At 45.5% G+C, this 21,245-nt stretch overlaps 1 protein-coding gene across 1 annotated transcript in view; it reads right to left on the reverse strand.

Moving 5' to 3' along the window:
- Positions 1-21,245, reverse strand: part of LOC126517934 (uncharacterized) — a 70,694-nt gene that overhangs the window by 13,872 nt on the left and 35,577 nt on the right. The gene's annotated exons all lie outside the window — the stretch shown is intronic.

Raw genomic sequence — 21,245 nt, forward strand, 5'->3', positions numbered from 1 at the left:
TATCTTCCAGTCGCTCGGTAAATTCCCATGAAGTAATGAAATACGAAATAAAATAACTAGAAACTTTGCAACAGATTCCGCATATCTCTTCAGAAACACGTTAGGAAGGTTGTCGGGACCACATGATGATTTAGTTTTTAAATTTAGGAACCTAGAAACTACGCCAGGGTATAAAATAAAATTTACATCACAGGGGTGAAACACTGCGTCATTGGATGGACAAGCACCGGATTTAGAAAACACACTGTGAAAGTAGTCATTGAATTGGTGAGCAATATCCCCGTGATCGGTAACCACAAAACCATCAACCAAAATTTGCGACACCGGTTTCTTTTTTTCACTTATATAATTCCAAATCTTTTTTGGTTCCTCTACAATGAAAGTTGGCACCACTGTATTAAAATAATGTTCTTTCGAAGAGTGTACTGCACGTGCAAGACCTTCTTTTAAATCCTTTAAATGACCTAAATGCTACTAATTTGCTATCGCAATCGCCTCTATGCCTTTCGGGAGGAACAGCGAATTTTTTTTTAAATCGCATAACTTTTTAAAAAATCACATATGTCACATTGCATAGCTTTAGTAAATGAGCTGGGTTATCCCAGACGGAGACGTCACTTGCACGAGCAATAAAAAGTATATATGACCTATTAACAAAAAGTACAGAATATTTTTTTAAAATAAAACTTGACGGCACACATTGCAAGGCATGAATTGTGCCCAGTGGGTTATCAAGGCGTATCCTCTAAGAACGAATTTTCACGATGGCACCAGATCCAAGATATTGATTTGCGAAAATTTGCGATGAAATAAATTTTCGTCTTAGTGACGTTTGTGCTTCATTGACAAACTACAATCTTCCTTAGAAAGGTAAACGGAACAACAGCGTGTTTATAGCGCAAGTTTGACGCTGCATACTTCGAATGCACTGCTATGTGTGATGTAGAATCATTTCATAAAGGCCATCTTGCTGCTTCATAATCAAATAATCTGGAACTGACAGCCATTTTGCCAATCCAGACAGTATTTTATCTAACGTAGCACCCGGAAGAGCATAAGCAAATGGATTTATGAACGCGAATGTTTTGTCGGCCACCGTGGGCGCGCATTCAATAAGCGGCAAATAACTAGCGCGGCTTTTTTCTAAATAAACAAAAATGCACACATCACCAGGGAGTTTTTTCAAGCACACATCAAGCTAAGCTTACACGACGCGGCAATAAAACTTCATCGTCAACAAAGCTTCTTGCAGCATAGCATTTGCGCACCCGCTTGACAAAATCAGCAACACACGGACTCCCCAACTACACGACACGAAGATTACTTCGTAACCGAGATTGCCAAATTTGCAGCACGCCTTTTCCGCTATCAGACAAAGTTAATATCGCTCGCTGTAGCGGCCTAGTGAATTTGGTGCTGCGCTGCAAAGCCAGAGTCCGTGTGATCAAATACCGGCTGCTGCGGCCGTATTTCAATGCAGAACTGACAAAACCCGTCTTCCGTGGAGCACACGTTAACAACTTCCTGGTGGTCGAAATCCAACTGGAGTCCCCCACTATACGACTTGTCTGATAATCACATCGTGGTTTTGGCACTTGAACCCCCAGAATTTCACTTAGATTTAGTATTGCCGTACCTGCAGGACAGGGCCCCGATACCGTGCAATAAGTTGACCGGGTAAGCGCATGAAACCCTAAGGCGTAGAAAGCTTCGCTTCATTAAAGGGATAAGACACTAAAGAGCCTGCGTTTAAGCCGCAGAGTATATTAGGTGGGGCGTGTTTGTTCACTGAATCATTTTGTAGGCGCTAGTGGCAGTATACCGGCGCATGTGCGGGGGCTACCTGCAAGCCAATTTAATATTGAAAATGCCTCGTGTGGGAGTCCTATTCACAAGGACAGCAGCAGCAGCCACGGTGAGCAAAGCATTGCAGAGCTCGCCTAGACATGTGCATCGTAAAAGAGCCTAAATATTTGGAAGTCAGCATATGACGTGGGGGGGGGGGGGGGCACGTCTGCGTTTGACATTATTCAAAGTAAATGTTCAACGGAAGCTCACCTGCTGATGTCCAGATCAGAGGCTGCACTGCTTGTACCCTCGCCGACGTTGCAGTTGCAGCCCGACATCGTAAAGTAGGGTCGAGCTGTTTCTTTCCCGGCCATAGTCACCCTTCCCGTACGTACAGTACAGCCGGTTATTTCCCAGGGCTCGGAAGTGCAGCCGCGGTCAAATTTCACGCAATCTTGGAGGGAGTGCCACGGCAAATTCCTGCACCTTGTGCCGGAACTAGCACCTTGTGTCGCGTCATGGCACTGCGCATGCGCGTACTTTCTACCTTGTACACCTAATAATACAAGTATCTTGCTTTATCAGAAGTAGATAAAGCGCGGTTTTGCACGTGATCGCAGATCCCGTCATATCTATGTCACGACCTGTACACCGAGATTTCATAGTGCTGGAGCGTAGCGTGCAGTGGAGGCTTGTCGCGTTTACCAAAACCTCATGCAACTGATGAAAGAATGAGAGTCCTCCGGGGCCGCTGTACTTTTTGTCGCACAGTAAGTCTACAAATTCAACGCACATGTTCGAATTGATGTGAAACGAAGCACTACGAATGCCGTTAATAAAGCTCAAACTAACCGCGATCCGTACATTTTTGCTTTCATTCGTCTTATGCAACGTGTCATTTATGAAATATATATATACTTTAATAAATATCGGGTATTACACGCTAGAACCGCGTTCTGATTAGGAGGCACGCTGTAGTGGACTCGGAAAATTTCGACCAACTGAGGTTGTTAAATATCCACCTAAATCTAACTACACGGGTGTTTTCGCACTTCGGCCCCAACAAACAGCTGCCGCCATGGCCGGGATTCAATATCGCGACCTCCTGCTCAGTAGCCAAACACCACAGCCACTGGGAAACCACGGCAGGTAATATTTATGCTTGTCCGCCATAAATGTTACCGCATTATTCTCTAGCAATTTCTTTGTTTATGCACCACACCGCTCACAAGCTATGCCGAAATACAATATCCAAGTCAGGCCGATGCCCAGTGCGAGATCTCGCAGTGATGTCACAATGACCAAGGTGACTTAGACTACAGGTCGAGAGAATGGTGATGACACCTGTATGCACCTAAAAGTACGACGCGTACAATTTCACGTTAAAGTAAGTTATCTGCACCTCTTGTGTCCCGAAAGCAGATGGCCATTCTGGAGGATTTGCCATGAACAGGCACACACCGAGTGGCTAACACTACGAAAATAATGTATGTCATAGCATCTGCTCACTCTAATCAACTTCTACATTAACAGTTCGGCACCCTATACAGATGCTTGTGAGCCGAAATATATAGTGCGTAGACGTAGTGCGTTAAGTCGCACTACGTCAGCTGCTCACATTTACCCTGTTCAGTTGTACTATGCGCAAGCTCCGACACGCAATTGTTAACGGTCAAAGACAAACTCGCGTAAGAGAAGTTCCCAGGTGCTTCGTAAAGGATTTCTTGCGATGGTTGTGAACGCTTGTACATAGGCGAAACGGGCAATTTAGAAAAAGAATGGGACAGCACAACTATGATGTCAGCATCAAGCATATGGCAACAAACGTGTTTGTTGAACATTCAGTGTCTACGCACCATGGCATCGACTAGGAGAGCGACAATAATTTCAAAAGAAAAGAACAAGACGGCAAGCCTTTACCTGGATCCATTCATATCCAGACTACGGCATAGACGCTCAGTAGCAACTCAGGCAATCTGCCCCCGATATGCACCCGATGCATACGTCAAAACATGAAGCGTACATAAAGAAGTTTCGCATCATTCCCTTCATTGTGAATGAGGCTCCCGTAGTGGGATTGAAATGCCTTTTATTGCGATAGCAATGATATGGACACTCCAAGCCCATTTCTGCCGTCGGTGTCGCCGTCACCGAGAGATCCCTGAGAAAGTCCAAGGGAGATAATAGGGTCTCCGCACCCCCTACGCTGTATGTGCGAGTGAACGCGTACGAGAGGAGCAGACAATCGCGGGTCAATTTCGCCCGCGAAAAAAGAGAATAAAGCGGGAAGCTGCCGTCGTGTCCGAAGCACCCAATGTTGCGGGGCACTGGTGGAAGGGGAGTGAGAGGGAGGTGGGCGCAACGTGGGCGCCCACCTGCCTCCTAGTTTCTTCTTCACTGTTTTTAGGCTTCCTTCGTTCCTGAGAGCATGTTCAATTCTATTCATGTTATACTTCCTTATGTCAGCTGTCTTACGCTTGTTGATTAACTTGGAAAGTTCTGTCAAGCCTAATCTAGCTGTAGGATTAGAGGCTTTCATACATTGGCGTTCTTTGATCAGATCTTTCGTCTCCTGCTGTAGCTTACTGGCATCCTGTCTAATGGAGTTACCACTGACTAACTATTGCACACTCTTTTATGATGCCCATGAGATTGTCACTCATTGCTGCAACAATAAAGTCCTCCTCCTGAGTTAAAGCCGAAGACCTGCTCTGTAGCTTGATCCGTAATTCCTCTATTTTCCCTCTCGCCGCTAACTCATTGATCGGCTTCTTACGTACCAGTTTCTTCCATTCCCTCCTCAAGTCTAGGCTAATTCAAGTTCTTACCATCATATGGTCACGGCAGCGCACCTTGCCGAGCACGTCCCCATCGTATATGAAGCAAGGGTCAGCGCAGAGTATAAAGTCTATTTCATTTCAAGTCTCGCCATTTGGGCTCCTCAACGTCCACTTTCGGCTATCCCGCTTGCAGAAGATGGTATTCATTATCCGCATATTATTCTGCATACTCTACTAATAACTTTCCCCTGCTATTCCTAGAGCCTATGTCATATTCCCCCACTCACTTGTCTCCAGCCTGCTTCTTGCCTACCCTGGCATTGAAGTCGTCCATCAGTATAGTGTATTTTGTTTTGACTTTACCCATCGCCGATTCCACGTCTTCATAAAAGCTTTCGACTTCCTGGTCATAATGACTGGATGCAGGAGCGTAGACTTGTATGACCTTCAATTTGTACCTCTTAAGTTTCACAACAAGAGCTGCCACCCTCTCCTTAATGCTATAGAATTCCTGTATGTTGCCATCTATATCCTTATTAATCAGGAATCCGACTCCTAGTACTCGTCTCTCCGCTAAGCCCCGGTAGTACAGGGCGTGCCCGCATTGGAGCACTGTATACGCTTCTTTCGACCTCCTAACTTAAAGAAGCTTTATTATATCCCATTTACTGCCCTCGAATTCCTCCAATAGGACTGCTAGACTCGCCTCACTAGATGACGTTCTAGCGTTAAACGTTGCCAGGTTCAGATTCCAATGGCAGCCTGTCTAAAACCAGGGATCCTTAGCACCCTCTGCAGCGTCACAGGTCTGACCGCCGCCGTGGTCAATTGCTTCGCAGCTGCTGGGGACTGAGCGCCGGGGTTAAATTGTTGTATTCATATAGGAGGTTGTGGCCAAGTACTGCTCTAAGGTGGGCAATCCTGCTATGGTGAGGCAATGCGTTACGGCTCTGGTCACCGGATTAGGCCGCAATGCAAGCCTGTTTATGCAATTTTATCCACACATGCATTTTTTAATCCGGTGGAATCACGCGAGGCGGATGATATATAGGCAAATCGATATATGTCCATACTTAAGCGTCAGGCTAATGCTTAGCTTATGGTGAAAATGGCCGCGAAAAGCAAAAATTCTTTACTTTGTGACCACTGTGTACCGCATAAATTTTTCGAAAAACTCGAACTTTCTGAGTGCTGTACTATACTTTAGCGTCATATGAAATGAAAAGAAAATAACAATCATCCAAAAAGTTTGTACGAGAGAAAAGAAGGGAATGAGAACACCGCTATCACTAATATTTCTCAGAAAGCGAAGAGGACGCGATCAATGGCAGTAATAATGTTGACGTCCTTAATATACCCTCTGAAACACGCTGGAGAGAAATTGTCACCTAGTCTGCTTTATTTATTCGGTTTTCTTTACATACATCGGTATCTACAATTTCGAACATTCGATCTCCATCTTCCTTTCGTATTTAAAACCTCTATCCCCATATTATACCCATATATCTGCGCTTCCGATGACTACGATCCTCTCATTTCCTTCCGTGCTTTTTATTTCTGCAGTGCATATTTACTCAAAGACCAGCTATTAAACGGTGCCAAGGTAGACGCCAATGCCTGCCACCCCCGGACACATATAACAAGCTAACAAGCCATTAAAGCTGTTTCAGAATTTTTTACTAACACAGCCTCTATTAGAGAATCTGAAAGGGCCATATGGGCACCAAGTCGTATACTGCCATAATCGAACCTACTGTACCTATTCTCATCATCATTATTTATACCTTTTCTTTTCTTTTCCTCCAATTCTCTTGCCTTTGAACAGGGTAGAAGGCTAAAGGATGTCACCTTAGGTCGAGCTCTGTTTGTTGAAAAAATTCTGAACTCTCACCTGGTATTTCTTTCAGAAATACTCAGACATGCCTCTGCAGGTATAGTGTGGTTGTATCGATGGATGGACGGATGGATGGATGGATGGATGGATGGATGGATGGATGGATGGACGGATGGATGGATGGATGGATGCTATCAGCGTGCGCTGTGAAACGCGGGCGGGGTTTAATGGCGACAACGAGTTCCTTGTCTGTGTATTACCTATTTTACATATTATATTACCTACTTTACATTGTTTTTTTTTTTATGCGAACCTGTTTTCTTTGCTAACCTCGCCCCGTATCGTGACCCAAAGCTGCAGCCTGGCTGCTCACTTTCCCAGTAGGCGGACCAGTCTCAACATCTCGAGCTGGCGCTCACATCAGCGCAACCGCGGAGTGCACTTAAAAGTATGCACAACTATCTGTACTCAAGAGTCCATGGTCACTGAATGAAGAAAGATGTTCAGAAAGTTGGCAACCAAGTAACGGGTAATAAAAACTAAATAGACAAGCGTTAGTCATCGGAAAGGAAAGAAACATAAAAAAATTATGCAGTTTTACGTGCCGTAACCACTAAATGATTACGAGGCATGCCGTAATGAGGGATTCTGAAAATTGAGACCGCCTGGGTTTTCTTAACGTGCACATAAATCTAAGTACATGGGTGTTGTCGCATTTCGCCTCCATAAAAATACAGCCGCCGTGGCCGGAATACGATCCCGCAACCTGACGCCTAGCAGCTCAACACCGTAGCCACTCAAGAGAGAAAGAGGCACTGAATTGGCTGTAAAGAATGAAAAAAAAAAGACAAGGGACTTTTACAGGAACGGGAGGAACGAAATTTGGAAGCAAAAGCTGTTGGATAACAACAATGGTAGGGGCTTGCTATATTTGAGGCTCGAGCTGGTTGCCTAGGAACAAAAGCATTCCGCAATAAATATTCGCAACAAGATGAGGCATGTGAATGCTGCAGCATAATTTCAGAGACCACTCGCTACCTCCTTATGGCATCTGAAAGGATTTATTCAATGAGGCCTAGAGGTAACGTAAACCTTCCAAAAGCTCTTCAATTTAATGTGGCTGGAAACATGAACTGCTCAGCAGTCGCGATAAGCAAGAGAAATTAAGAGTATTTGTGTATGAAAATCGGGGAAAAAAAACTTGATACGACCTGATTCATTGCAAGTCTAGGTGGCGATACAAGGCAGACAGAGAATCTTTGATAAAAAAAAAGAAAGGATTATCGAGATTGATATAGAAACGCTGGAATTATAGCACGTACAGTACACCTGATCCGATCAAGCAGGCTAGGTGACTGTCTCGGCGCCGTTTTATAGGGGATGCCAATACCACATCATTCTTAAAGACCATTATAAGCCATCAATAATAACATGCCCCAGCCAAACCGACTGGTAAAGCTGGTGAGACTGCTAAAGCGAAGAACGGGTACATTCTTCAAAGAGAGAGAGATAACATAATGCAGCGAAAGGCAGGGAGGTTAACCAGAGGTAGTTCCGGTTGGCTACCCAGCACATGGGGAACGGTTAGGGGGATAAAAAAAGAAACCGAGTGGAATGGGGAGATAGAAGAAACCAATCACAGAGCTCAAAATAACCAGTGCAATAAATTTATTCGCAGGCATTCTTCAGGGAATGGGAGTAAAGCATCGTCATTAAAGTCCATTCATTAGCCTCAGCAATGTTTACATGCCGCAGCTAAGCCAACTGGTGCAGCTGTTTTTCCGCTATGAGCATCACGGTTTTCCGGGCAGTCCTGAGCTTCCTCCATTGAAAAAAATGCGTACCAACTTTAACAGTTTTGTTTGTACAATGCAGGACACTAAAGCTATTGATAATTTTACCAGAAAACTCGAGAATATTAGGACGGCACTTTACTCAACTTCACTATTAAGAACGCTACTATAAATAACTTCACTACTATATTTTCGAAGAAAGTTATCTCCTTATTTTGTTCAATCCAGGAGACATACAAATTTATTTTAACCATGGCTAGAGGATTGCAAAAAACGGGTGCATTCTTCGAAGAAAACCACAGAGCTAACGCTCAGTATTTCTCCAGATAACCACTGTAAGAAGTTTATTCGCAGACCTTCTTCAGCTCTAGTCAGATAGAATAAGATTAGCCCAATTTTGTTTGTCAAAAAGTTAGCGCACAGCTATAACAGTTGAGGCCCAGACCGCAAGTTCTTCTGCGAAGGCACACAACACGCCTTGGCGCCAGAGTGACATCCAGAGAGGTCACTCCTCCCGGGCGAATATCCGACTACACCGATGCCGATGCCCCTTGTCAGGTGTGACGGCGCTTCCCGACGGGCTCGTCCAATTTCATGTTGTGTGCTGTGGTGTGAACGAGACGCTTCGAAGGCTTCTCAGTCGTGTGCGCCTACGTGGCATGAAAGCATATGGTTCCTGTGGCCACCTATAGTATAATATTTTTGGCCGCAGACGGCGCACTCAAAGGATGGTTCGCCGTGTGTCGCTAAATGGCTCGTGAGCTTCGAAGGCGTCGGAAACCGTTTACCACACTCGGAGCAATTGTGGTTTTTCCCAAGCAAGTGGTCAGCGGCGTGCTTTTCGAAGGCCTCCGCGTCGGTGGAAGCGAACCGACACACGTCGCACTCTTGCTTTCTGTTGGCAGCCTGGTTGTATCGCTGGTGCCCCGCTGCTTCTCTGGTTTCTGCGGGAACTCTACGAGAGAACAGATCGGGAGGGCACTTCATTAGTTGAGCTTTGCCGTAAAGAACCCAAACTTCGGGTCGCGCAGTTCATTGAAGGAAAACCTACTGCTATCGAGTGCTACCGCCTTTGCAAAGGACACTTTTATTTGACAGCGTCGACGCTTTCCGATGACGGATTCGACGCCAAATGACAATCCCCGTGTTCACTGAAAGTTTAAGAATAAATAAAGTTCCAAAACTGCGTCTCCTTCAGCGGCATCGAGCCGTGTTGCACGATGATAAAAAACAACGACGCGAGAGAATCCCAGTGGTATGATGTTTCATTCTGTGTGCTGCACGACAGCAGAAATGGCAAAGCCGCGAAATTTGCCTTATTGTAGTCTGTTGCCTTGACGTTGATGAGAGAGGCCGGTGGCCACATCGGGGGAGTCACAAAACTGACTCCTTATGGGGTGTACTTATGTCCACAGCAATAAGTTAAGGGACGTGAACTTGCATGGATCCTCGAAGTCTGGTTCTGTGGTCAGGCGCGTCGGCTGCTTATACAGGTATGTACATGACTCTTGGGAGGGTCCATCGAAATCCTGCTTGCTCGTGTGCCTACCAGAATGTGCAACACCATTCTATATATATATATATATATATATATATATATATATATATATATATATATATATATAGAATATATATATATTTATATAGAATATATATATATATATATATATATATATATATATATACAGAATAACAACACACTGTAGACAGCGTCGACGGTAATTATCGAGAAAGTCCTCACGCATGCAGGCGTGCTTTGTGATGCCCTTAAGTGGTTAGTGAGGCGGCAAGCGGCACCCGGAACAGGTATAAATTAGCGATAAAGAATCTGTACCTTTCAATACAGAGCTTTCCCTTCTTTCTGTACCTGCGATTTGAGAGTATACGTTGAGCGACTTCTTCAACTTTCATTTCCCCGCAATATCTCAACGTTGCGCTCTCACGGCAAAAGAGGAGCCACTAAAGTCTACACGGAGAAAATAAATACACGGTGTTTTTTGGAACTCTGGCCAAAATTTCTGGAAATATAGCATGCTCAAGATCAGTACGACTTTTAAGAAACAGATGTACCGGCAACGGCAGACGTCGGGAAGCAGGTTATGTGTTCATTTTGTGTAGGTAAATTGGTAAAAGAATAAATAATTGGTTTAATCAGTTCAGTTATGCTGCCACTGACAGTGACATTTCTTACTGTTGGCTCCGTGATCTTATCTAAGCTGAAAATCACATAAAAAAAAAAACTTGGCTTGGCTTGGCTTCTGAAACTTGGCTTCTGACGAACAAGAAACCACGCGCGTAAGAAACGTCATCTGTTTCCGTGTTCTCGCGTCTGCGTTTATTAGAACTCTGAGGTATTTACAAGCCAAGACGACGATTTGATTATGGCCGCGCCTTAGTGTAATAATTCTGACAACCTCCGGATTAAGTTTGACAACCTGGAGCCCTTGACCTCGTACCGAGTGCACGGCCATTTTTCCATTACGCCTCCGTCGAAAAGTGGTCGCCGCCGAAGGTATTCGAACCGGAGCCCTCGAGCTTAACGGGGGACCGCGTGAACCAAGAGTAGGAGACATCTAGGATTCCGATATTTGCAGAATCTTGTATACGTAAGGTTTAAGAAAGAAGTCCTTTTCAAGCAAAGCATCTAGGACACAAGCGCCGTACACGTATAGACCTTTAACGTTGTACCGACAAGATCTTTCAGAGTTCATTTTCTTGCTTTTCAGGCCCTATAGATTGAAAGGTTCGAAAACAGACTTGTCAGAATCCTAGAAGATAAGCTTGTCACCACTTTTATTAAGATTTATAGGTACAGCATTATGATTTACCGCAAGCAATAAACACTCAAAAATGTCATCCCAGTACCACTTTCAAGCAAATATCATTGATGGGCACCATACATTCATCATCAAGTCATATCTTTATCCTTTATTTCACGAGTGTAGCTAAACCATAAACATTACCTGGCGTAGCAGATGTGTGGATGCTGCCCTATTAAGCAAACGTTAGCAATCGGAAAATCCACAGCCTGTCACTTTACCTTTTACTTTTGTGCCAAATAAGACATCACAGGCATTCTTCTTGCAAAGTATAAAGAGGTAACATTGATTCGCATTTATATACAAGAGGAAATCTTTCGCCCGCTGCGTAGTCGTAGACAGACCAACGCTATGCTAGACATTAACGGGAACACGTGTGCTGCGCGCTCAGAGGAAGACAGGTAACAAGTGCAACGAGCACAAACTGCGCTTCTTAATATTTCTAAGCCTGCCATTTACGTTGTCTTTCTTTTAATTAGCGGAGTTCTAAAAAAAATAACTTATGTCACATAGCATAGCTTTATTCATTGGGCTGGGTTACTGGCAGACGCTAACGTCAATTTCACGAGCCGTCTTCGAGAGCCGACGCAGCGAAAAACAATCCGCACTCGAGAGTGAATTAGCATTACATTAATGGAATTCATTCGAATTCCCAAGTGCACGCCTTCATACTCTGGACCCTAATTTCCAGCTCCGTATTCCGCCCGACCTACCACGACGTAACTGCGCCCTGCTAATCCGTCTATGGTATGGAGTAGCATGTTGAAATGCGTAGCTCTTTCTTGCCGGGACGGACGACCGCCCACTTTATGGCTTCGGTGGGTGCAACGACAAAATCGAACACCTTTGTGAGTGCCCTCGTTTCACCCCGCAAACAGCCCTCTCAGCCACTCTAGACCAACTGGACAAGCGCCGAATAACGGAAGACAAAATCCTTGGAAATGAGCCTACGTGATTATCAGCCCGATCCGCAATGAAGGCATCTGCTGATTTGCTTAAAAGAGGCGGCACCCTGAGACAAATTGAGACTGTACACCGTGGGAAGCAGGACTGGACGGCGACACTGCGTAGCACTAGGAACGCCTTCTCAAACTGATTTACTGTTCCCACAGAAACAATTCTGTGTCGAATATATGCGTGTGTTTTTTTCAACACTTTTTCTCGCTCTCACCAATGGCATCCCTGTGCCCCTCCCGCGGCACAGGGTAAGCAACCAATTATAAACTCTGGTTAACCTACCCGTCTTTCCCTGAGCTTCCTCTCCCTGTCTCCCTGCAGAAGCAATCAAACTGTATGGGACAATTTAACAAAAAGTTCTGATTATTTTTTATTATTACTTGACAACACATATTTCAATGCAGGAATTCTATAGGGTGCGTTATCAAGGCCTATCCACTTCGAACAAACTTTCAGGATGTCTCCGGATTCGATATATTGATTTGCGAGATTGTCCATGAAATACATTTTCGTCCCAGTTATCTTTGTACTTCAGTGACTAACAACAATTTTCTTTTGAAGAGTAAACGCAACAGTGCGTTTACAGTGCGATCAGCCAAAGGTAATGTTGCTCGTCGTGGCGGCTTCGTGAATTTGGCGCTGCGCTGCTAAGCCAGAGGTGGCGTGATCAAAAACCGGCTGCTACGGCCGCATTTCGAATGGGGCCTGATGAAACCCGTGTTCCGTGGGGTTCACGTTAAGACCTCCTTGTGGTCGAAACTGATCCAAAGTCACCAAATACAACGAGCCTGATAATCACATCGTGCTTCCGGCGCGTAAACTCCCAAACATTAACTGAAGTGTAGGTTTAGTATGGGCGCAAGCGCAGGACTGGCCCACCATACTTGTCAATAAATTAACCAGGTAAGCGCACGAAACCCTAAGGCGTAGGGAGATTCGTTCCATCAACACAGTAAGACAATGTAGAGCCTGCGCTTGATCTGCAGAGCATATTAGGTAGGTATTGTCCTTTGACTGAGTAGTTTCTTACGCGCTAACTCCGGTATACCTGCCGATGTGTTGGGGCTACGTGCAAGCCAATACCACATGGCAAATGTCTCTTTTGTGAGCCGTAATCACCAAGGCAGCAGCAGCGGCCACGGGGAGCAAAACCCATAAGAGCTCGGCTACAAATGTTTACCGTAAAAGAAGCTAGATGTTTGGCAATCTGCATGTAACAACTTCTCTAGGTTTGACATTATTCGAAGTAAATGTTCAATGGAAGCTCACCTACCATGGTTTAGATCAGTGGCTGCACTGCCTGTACCCTGGTCCACGTTCAAACTGCCACTCGACACCGTAAAGTGGGGTCCAGCTGTTTCTTTCCCGGCCATGGTCGCCCGTGCCCAACGGTCAGTGCAACCGGTTATTTCCCAGGACAGGACAGCGCAGGGGCGGTCATACTTCATACAATCTCCGAGGGCGTGCCATGGCGCATTACTAAGCCCTCTTCCCAAACCATCACCTGCTGTCGAGACATGGCACTGCGCATGCGCGTCCTTTCTAGCTTGCGTGCTTAACAATACGTAGCTCTGGATTTATCAGAAGGTTTTAAAGCGCAGTTTGGTACGTGTTCACAGATCCCACCAAATATTCATCACGACCTGTAGACCCATATTTCACAGTGCTCGAGCGTAGCATGCAGTGGTGGCTAATTAAAGGCTGAGGGACCTCCTGTGCAAGCTATACCTTTTGTCACATAATAAATATGCAAATCCAACACACATGGTAGAATTAAAGCGAAACGAATCATTTCAAAAGCGGTTTTTAAATACTCCCTAACTAACCACGATGCTAACACTTTTGCTTTTCTGCCCGCCGTGGTTGCTCAGTGGCTATGGTGTTGGACTGCTGAGCACGAGGTGGCGGGATCGAATCGCTGTCACGGCGGCCACACTTCGATGGGGCGAAATGCGTAAACACCCGTATGCTCAGATTTAGGTGCACGTTAAACAACCACAGGTGGTCGAAATTTCCGGAGTCCTCCACTACGGCGCGCCTCACAATCACAAAGTTCTTTTGGAATGGAAAATCCCATAATCTATAACTTTCGCTTTCTTTCGTCCTCTGAAACGTGTTCGTTGTTTAAGCAGTATTCACGCTTTTCAGCCAGAGAGGTTACCGCATTTTTCTATAGCAATTTCTTTGTTTATGCAATAAACCTCTCACAAGGTATGCCGAAATGCAAACTGCGAATAAGGCCGAGTGCGAGACGTGTCAGTGATGTCACGGTGACGAAGGTAATGTATAATACTTGTCGAGAGGAGAATGGTTATGGCACGTGCGTGCAACGAAAACTAGGACGCGTATCATTCAACGTTCAAGTAATCTGCACCTCTTGTGTCCCGATAGCAGATGGCCATTCTGGAGGATTAGCGATAAACAGGCACACAGACAGTGGCTAAAGCTACGAAAATAATGTATATCATAGAATCTGTTCGCTCTAATTCACTTCTATATTAACAGGCGAGTGTCCTATATAGACACCTATATAGACGCCTTTATACAGGCTGTTCCCCATAAGTTGAGCCAGGAATTTAAATATGAAAATCGCGTCGTAAGCGAATTGAACCGAACGCATACTTTTAGCCATTGCCTTTAGTAACTCAGAAAATTTTTCCCCATAACTCACTATTAGGTTAAATTACCCAACTTTTTAATTATTGGTTGAGTACACCAAGTATGATACACAGATTTGTAGAGAACCTTAAAAAAACTATCGATCGAGTTGTTACGAGACGTGTCACGCATTCCTTTTTCCCGGGTTGCAAAGAAATCCCACGAAATATGAAGAAAGTCACGTGACTGAGTGCTTCAGCAGTGGTATAGTGGTGCTCTCAAGCGTACGTTCGGTGAACAGTTTGGAGGTAAGGTAGAAGGCCCGCCGCAAGGCAGTAAAATGCCCCCAACACTCACGCTGCAGAACGCCGTGAAGCCGATAAACACCGACACCGAAGAAATAGTGAGCGCCGACATCGTTTTCGAGGACGGGAAGCCGGTGGCAGCGTTAGTCGACAGTGGTGCCGACTTCTCTCTAATGAGGGCGTAACTCGTCCTCCGCCTGAATAAAGTAAAGACTCCATGGACTCGCATAAGGACGGCAGGCGGATAATTACATATGCCTTCCGGCAGATCTACTGCTAGAAATAACATCGGCGATTCTTCTTTCACGGCCGCTTTCATCGTTCTTCCTGTGTCCGATAAAAATTTGATTATTGGAATTGATTTTATAAAAGAATATGACACCGTAATTATCATCCCGGAAGGCATGGGACGTTTTACAAGAGCCGAGTTAGTCCATTGCTTGTCGCCACAACACAACTCCTTTCGTCAGACAGAAGACGACGTCGCAATCCCAACTCCATCATGTACCCTTGTTTCGGGAAGATGTCACGTTGCGTTTTATTATGAAGGAGTTGCCCACCAAATAACCACGTTGTTGTTTACTCGTGGTATCCCAGTCGCACGAGGGATCCTGAATGTCGCCAACGGGCACATAAACCTGTTGCTAAAAAACTTTAGCACAGAGCGCGGCACCGTGCATAGGGCACGTCTGCAGCTTATTTTCACGGCGTTGCGGAGGTTTATACATTCAAGACTGCTGCCGTGAATGTATAATATATGTATATGCATAATATCTGTATTACGTATAATTCATAATATAAGAATATACATACGTATATGTTCACGGCTGCTGTTCACTACTCGATGTAGCGCGTACGCAAGACCCAGCTCCTGTACTTGACTTCAGCACTGCTTTGTCGCAGCATGAACGAGGACGGATTCTTGCTCAATTGGGCAAGTTCAACGATTGCTTTGCATCGACGTCCAGCGTCGGTCGCACGCCTCCAAGAAAGCACCCAATACTCAAGGAGCATACGACTAGACCCCTTCAGCAAAATCCTTATCGTGTGGCTCCCAGAGAGCGTGAACCCACACGACACCAAGTGACAACAATGCTTCACGACGAAGTGATCCAACCGTCAACGAGTCCCTGGGTATCTCCTGTAGTTCTAGTCAAGAAAAAAGACGGCAGCTTGCGTTTCTGTGGGGACTACCGAAAACAACATCAGGTCACAAAGAAGGTCGTGTACCTGCTTCACCGTATAAACGATTTCCTCAACAGGCTTCCAGACGCACGTTACTTTTCTTCAATGGACTTGAACAGCGGGTACTGGCAAATCAAAGTAGACCCAAGGTACCTTGAATAACTGTTTCGTGATGCCAGATGGCCTATACAAACTTAAGGTCTTGCCTATCGGCTTGTGCTCTGCCCCTGCTACGTTCCAACGCCTCATGACTGTGCTTCCGGGTCTCAAGGGGAAAAGCTGATTAGTGCACCCCGATGACGTCATCGTGTTCTCCGCTACGTTTGAAGAACACCTGGAACGGCTTGAAGCGGTTCTGCAGTCCATACGGTTCGTCGGCCTCACCACGAAGCCGGAGAAGTGCCGCTTTGGCTTCTCGGAACTGCGGTGTGTTGGCCACGTCGTCAGCCACGCAGGTGTCCGCCAGTATCCTGAAAAAATTGTCGCAGTCGCACAGTTTCCCGTACCATTCGATAAAAAGGCTGTCAGGCGCTTTCTCGGTCTCTATGCATATTACCGCGATTTACTGCTGACTTTGCTCGCATCGCGTCGCCGTTAACTGGCCTCACGAGAGACGAGGTTGCTTTCGTATGGGGTGACGAAGAGCAAGGTGCAATCAACGAATTGCAGCACTGTCTAAACACACCTCCAGTGCTTGCTCACTTTGATGAGGCCGCTATTACATTGATCCAAACTGATGTCGGCAATGTTTGCTTGGGAGCGCCACTTGTGCAGCGGCAGAAGGACATATGAAGGGTGCTTGCCTATGCAAGTAGAACAGTCTCACGCCGAGAGGCTAATTACTTCACAACTGAGAAAGAATGCCTCGCCGTGATGTCGGCGGGTATGAAATTTCGCCCATAACTGTATGGCTGCCACTTCAGAATTATTAGCGACCACCATTGCGTCTGTTGGTTGACAAACCTTAAAAATCCTTCTGGACGATTAGCGCGTTCGAGGCTACAAGAGTGTGACCTCACAGTCATGTAAGAGTCGCAAAAATGACATATGCACGCTGGCTGACTGTCTCGATCGCCGATAGAGTCGCCTGGTCCACCCGAAGAAGTCTCAGCATTTCTTAGGGTTTTGGACACATCCGCCCTCGCACAACAACAAATGGATGACCCTGCGTTGATTGACCTAATGACTTACTTAGAGGATAGATCTGCGAAGCCGCCTAGTGTTTTCGCAAGAGGACTGTTATAGTTTTGCTTACAGGCGGAAGTCCATTACAAGAGAAACTTTTCTTCGACATGGTCCCCCTATATGCCCGTCGTTCCTGCAGCTCTTCGTACGGAAGTACTTCAAACCTGTCACAATGAAGTGTCTTCTGGTTAGGCTAGACGCGAACATTGGCCAGAGTGCAGTAAAGGTACTACAGGCCGTGAGTTACCACCACCGTGAAACATCACCTTCGCACTTGTCTCGACTGCCGCAGACATAAGTCACCTCCGAGGAAACCAGCCAGCCTCCTACAGCCGTCCAGGTTCTTCGAAGACCACTTGATGAAACCGGAATGGACATTTCAGGCCCACTTCCTACTTCGCCTGCAGGGAATCACTTTGTTACCGTCCCTACCGACTATCTCATACGTTACGCTGAAACAAAGGCAATCCAGAGAAGCCCAGCAGCCGAGGTGGCGCGCTTTTTCATTGAGCACGTTGTGCTGCGACACGACGCACCAACCGTCGTAATAACAGACTAAGTAACCGCATTCACGGCTGCACTATTAGATCACGTCTTGCTTCTAAGTGGAACGGCTCATAGGAAGTCAGCCGCCTACCATCAACAAACCAACAGATTACCAGAGTGCCTAACAAAACAATTGAAGGCACGCTTTCAGTGTACTTGGATATTAAACATAAAAATTGGTACAACGACATCCTACCTGATGTCATCTCTACGCGTAACACGGCCAAACAAGGAACAAAAAGAAGGGACGACGCGCATGACTCCGTTCGCCCTTGTTCACGGACGACATCTACGAACGATGTTGGATGCGATGTTTCCACATGACTTTGATAACAGTGACACGGACGCCGATGTGTTTACGCAACGCGCAGAAGAGGCTCGGCACCTCGCGCGCTTGATGATCTGCCAGCAGCAAGACTACGACGCAGGCCGCTATGATCTTCACCGTTGAATTGTCACCTACGAAGTCGGCGACAGGGTGGGCATTTGGACACCTGTACGGAAACGAGGCCTCTCCGAGAAACTGTTAAGACGATACTACGGACCATATCGAGTATTACGGCGACTCGGTGATGTCAAGCACGAAGTCGTTCCCAATTGTCCCAATGCGGCACCGCACGCACCATCCTGAACTCGCGCACGTTGTTCACATGAAGCTTAACGTGTTCAAATAAACTGTGCCAGGGATCCTTTCTTTCTCAGGTAAGATTTCTGGTCTCTTATCCGGGCGATGCTCTCTTAGAGAGGGACAAGTGACGCGTTTAGTCTTCGCAGACGACAACGACGACGGGGGTATTAAAGGACTCCGTCTGTTGCGTCAGTGAGATTGGGCGAGGATTAACAAGACCTGTCTCTGTTCTGCTTGTTTATGAACAAGTTGTCCTCCTGTTCTTGACGAACGTGTCCCTGTCGTCTGTGCGCGTTGTACCACGACAATAAATTACAGTAATTGTATATATATATATATATATATATATATATATATATATATATATATACGCACCAAAGCGAATAGGTTATCGCCACTACTTTATCAATCAGCATAGAACGACTATATATGCCGCATCATTTATTTATTTATTTATTTATTTATTTACTTATTTCTTTATTTATTTATAGACAAGTATAGAACGAAACAGTGCGAGAGACGACACTTGTTAAACAGTGGCCGCAAACTAAGCAATGGTAACCTTTCGTGGTCGTTTTAACCCTTGGCAGTTTTATTGGGCGCTCATATAACCTTCGTATATCTATTCACAAATATACTCGCCCACATAGTCGCCGACCGAGCAGACGACAGAGAAGCAACTAAGCCTAACCCGGGTTTGCACGCAAACTAAGATTCACTTCAATCAAAGACGCCAATGCGTTCCATTCACGGTCACATTTTACGAGCCATCAGGGCTGTTTTATATTTTTTTTTGTTAACACAGCCTACATTCAAAACTCTGAAAGTGTCCTATGGGCAAGAACTTGCATACTTCCATAATCGCACCTTAGTGTACCTATTCTCTATGCCATTACTTATACCCTTCTTGGTCTTTTCTCCGGTTCAATCGCTTAGGAGCAGAGTAGAAGGCTAAAGAATATTACCTCAGGTCAAATTCTCCCTGCTTATTGAAAATATGTTCCATACTCGCCCGGTATTTCTTTCTTTCAGAAGTACTCGGACGTGCCTCTGCACACTCTTAGGCAAAGTTAGACCCTTTGGCTTGCCCCTTCTGCTACACAACAATAATCGTTATCGGCCTTGATGCGTTTCCTTTCTTTAACGCTACGAGCCCGGTACTTTCCAGTAACGAATGGCACGCGCGTTATCAGCATAGAGCAGTTTATACCCTTTGGAATGCCCCTTCTGATAACGCGCATGCCGTTCGTTACTGGAAAGTTCCGGGCTCGCAGCGTTAAAGAAAGGAAGCGCATCAAGGCAGATAACGATTATTGTTGTGTGGCAGAAGGGGCAAGCCAAAGGGTGTAACTTTGCCTAAGAGTGCACGTTTAGTATCGTTGTATCGATGGATGGATGGATGGATGGATGCTATGAGCGTGCGTTTGAAACGGAGGGCGAGGGGGCGGAGTAAATTGCACCCCCGAGTTCTTTTTCTGATTTCGCCTTGTCCATTACCTACTTATTTTCTTTATGCGAATCTTTTTCTTTACCAACCTCACCCGGTTTCGTGACCGCGGCTGCAGAATGGGTATTCCCTTTCCCAAATAGGCGGACCAATCGCAACGCCTCGAAATGTCGCTCGCCTCAACGCCACCGCGGAGTGCACTGTAAAAGAATGCTCAACTATCTGAACTTAAAAATGCGTGAAGACAAAATGGAGAAAGAGTTTGAGAAACTTCGCAACCAACTAACGTGTAACTTAAAGTGTAAATCGACAAGCGGGAGCCATGACAGAGAGCCAGAAACAGAGACACCATAAAAAAAATAATGTGGTTTTACATGCCATAGCCACTATCTGATTATGAAGCAAGCCGTAATAAGGGACTATGGAAATGGAGACCACCTGGGATTCCTCAACGAGTAAGTAAATCTAAGTACGCGGGTGGTTTCGCATTTCGTCTCCGTCAAAATACGGCCGCCGTAACCGGTATTCGATCCTGCGCCCTAAGGCTTAGCAGCAGAACACCGCAGCCACTCAAGGGAGAAAGAGACACCAAATTGGCTGTAAAGAATGAAAATAAACATACCAATGACATTTAGAGGAACGGGCAGAAAGAAATTTAGAAGAAAACATGTTGGATAACACAAAAGGGCTTGCTATTCTTGAGGCTCGAGCTCGTTGTCAAGGAACAAAAACGTACGGAGCAAATATTTGCAACAAGACAAGACATGTGAATGCTGCAGCGTATATTCGGAGCCCACTCGCCAACTCTTAATGGCATGCGAAAGGATTTATTCGGCGAGACCCGGAGGTAACACAAACCTTCCAAAAGCGCTTCAGTTTAATATGACTGGAAGCACCAACCGCTCAGCAATCGCGATAACGAAAAGACTTTAAGAGTATTAGTGTAAGAAAAGCAGGAAAGAAATTGATACGACCTGATTCGTTGCAAGTCTACGTAGCGATAGAAGGCAGACAGAAGCACTGAGAAAAAAAAGGATTGCAGAGATTTATACAAAAACACTAATAAAAGGATGTACAGTACACCTAATAAATCAAGCAGGCTATAGCCTGCTTGACGAGATAGTTGGCTGTATCCACTCCGTTATAAAAGGGATGGCAGTAAAGCATCGTCATAATTGTCCAATAATTAGCCACTGCAATGATTTATTTGATAATTAGTTACATGCCTGAGCTAAGCCAGCTATTGTAGCTGTTCTTCAGCTGTGAGTATCCCCTTTCACCGGGCAGAGTCTTGAGCTTCCACCATTGAACAAATATGGACCATTTTTAGCAGTTTTGTTTGTACAATGCAGGGCACTAAAACTATTCATAACCTTACCA

This window comes from Dermacentor andersoni, chromosome 11 (genome assembly GCF_023375885.2).
Source record: "Dermacentor andersoni chromosome 11, qqDerAnde1_hic_scaffold, whole genome shotgun sequence".
Lineage (NCBI taxonomy): Eukaryota > Metazoa > Arthropoda > Arachnida > Ixodida > Ixodidae > Dermacentor > Dermacentor andersoni.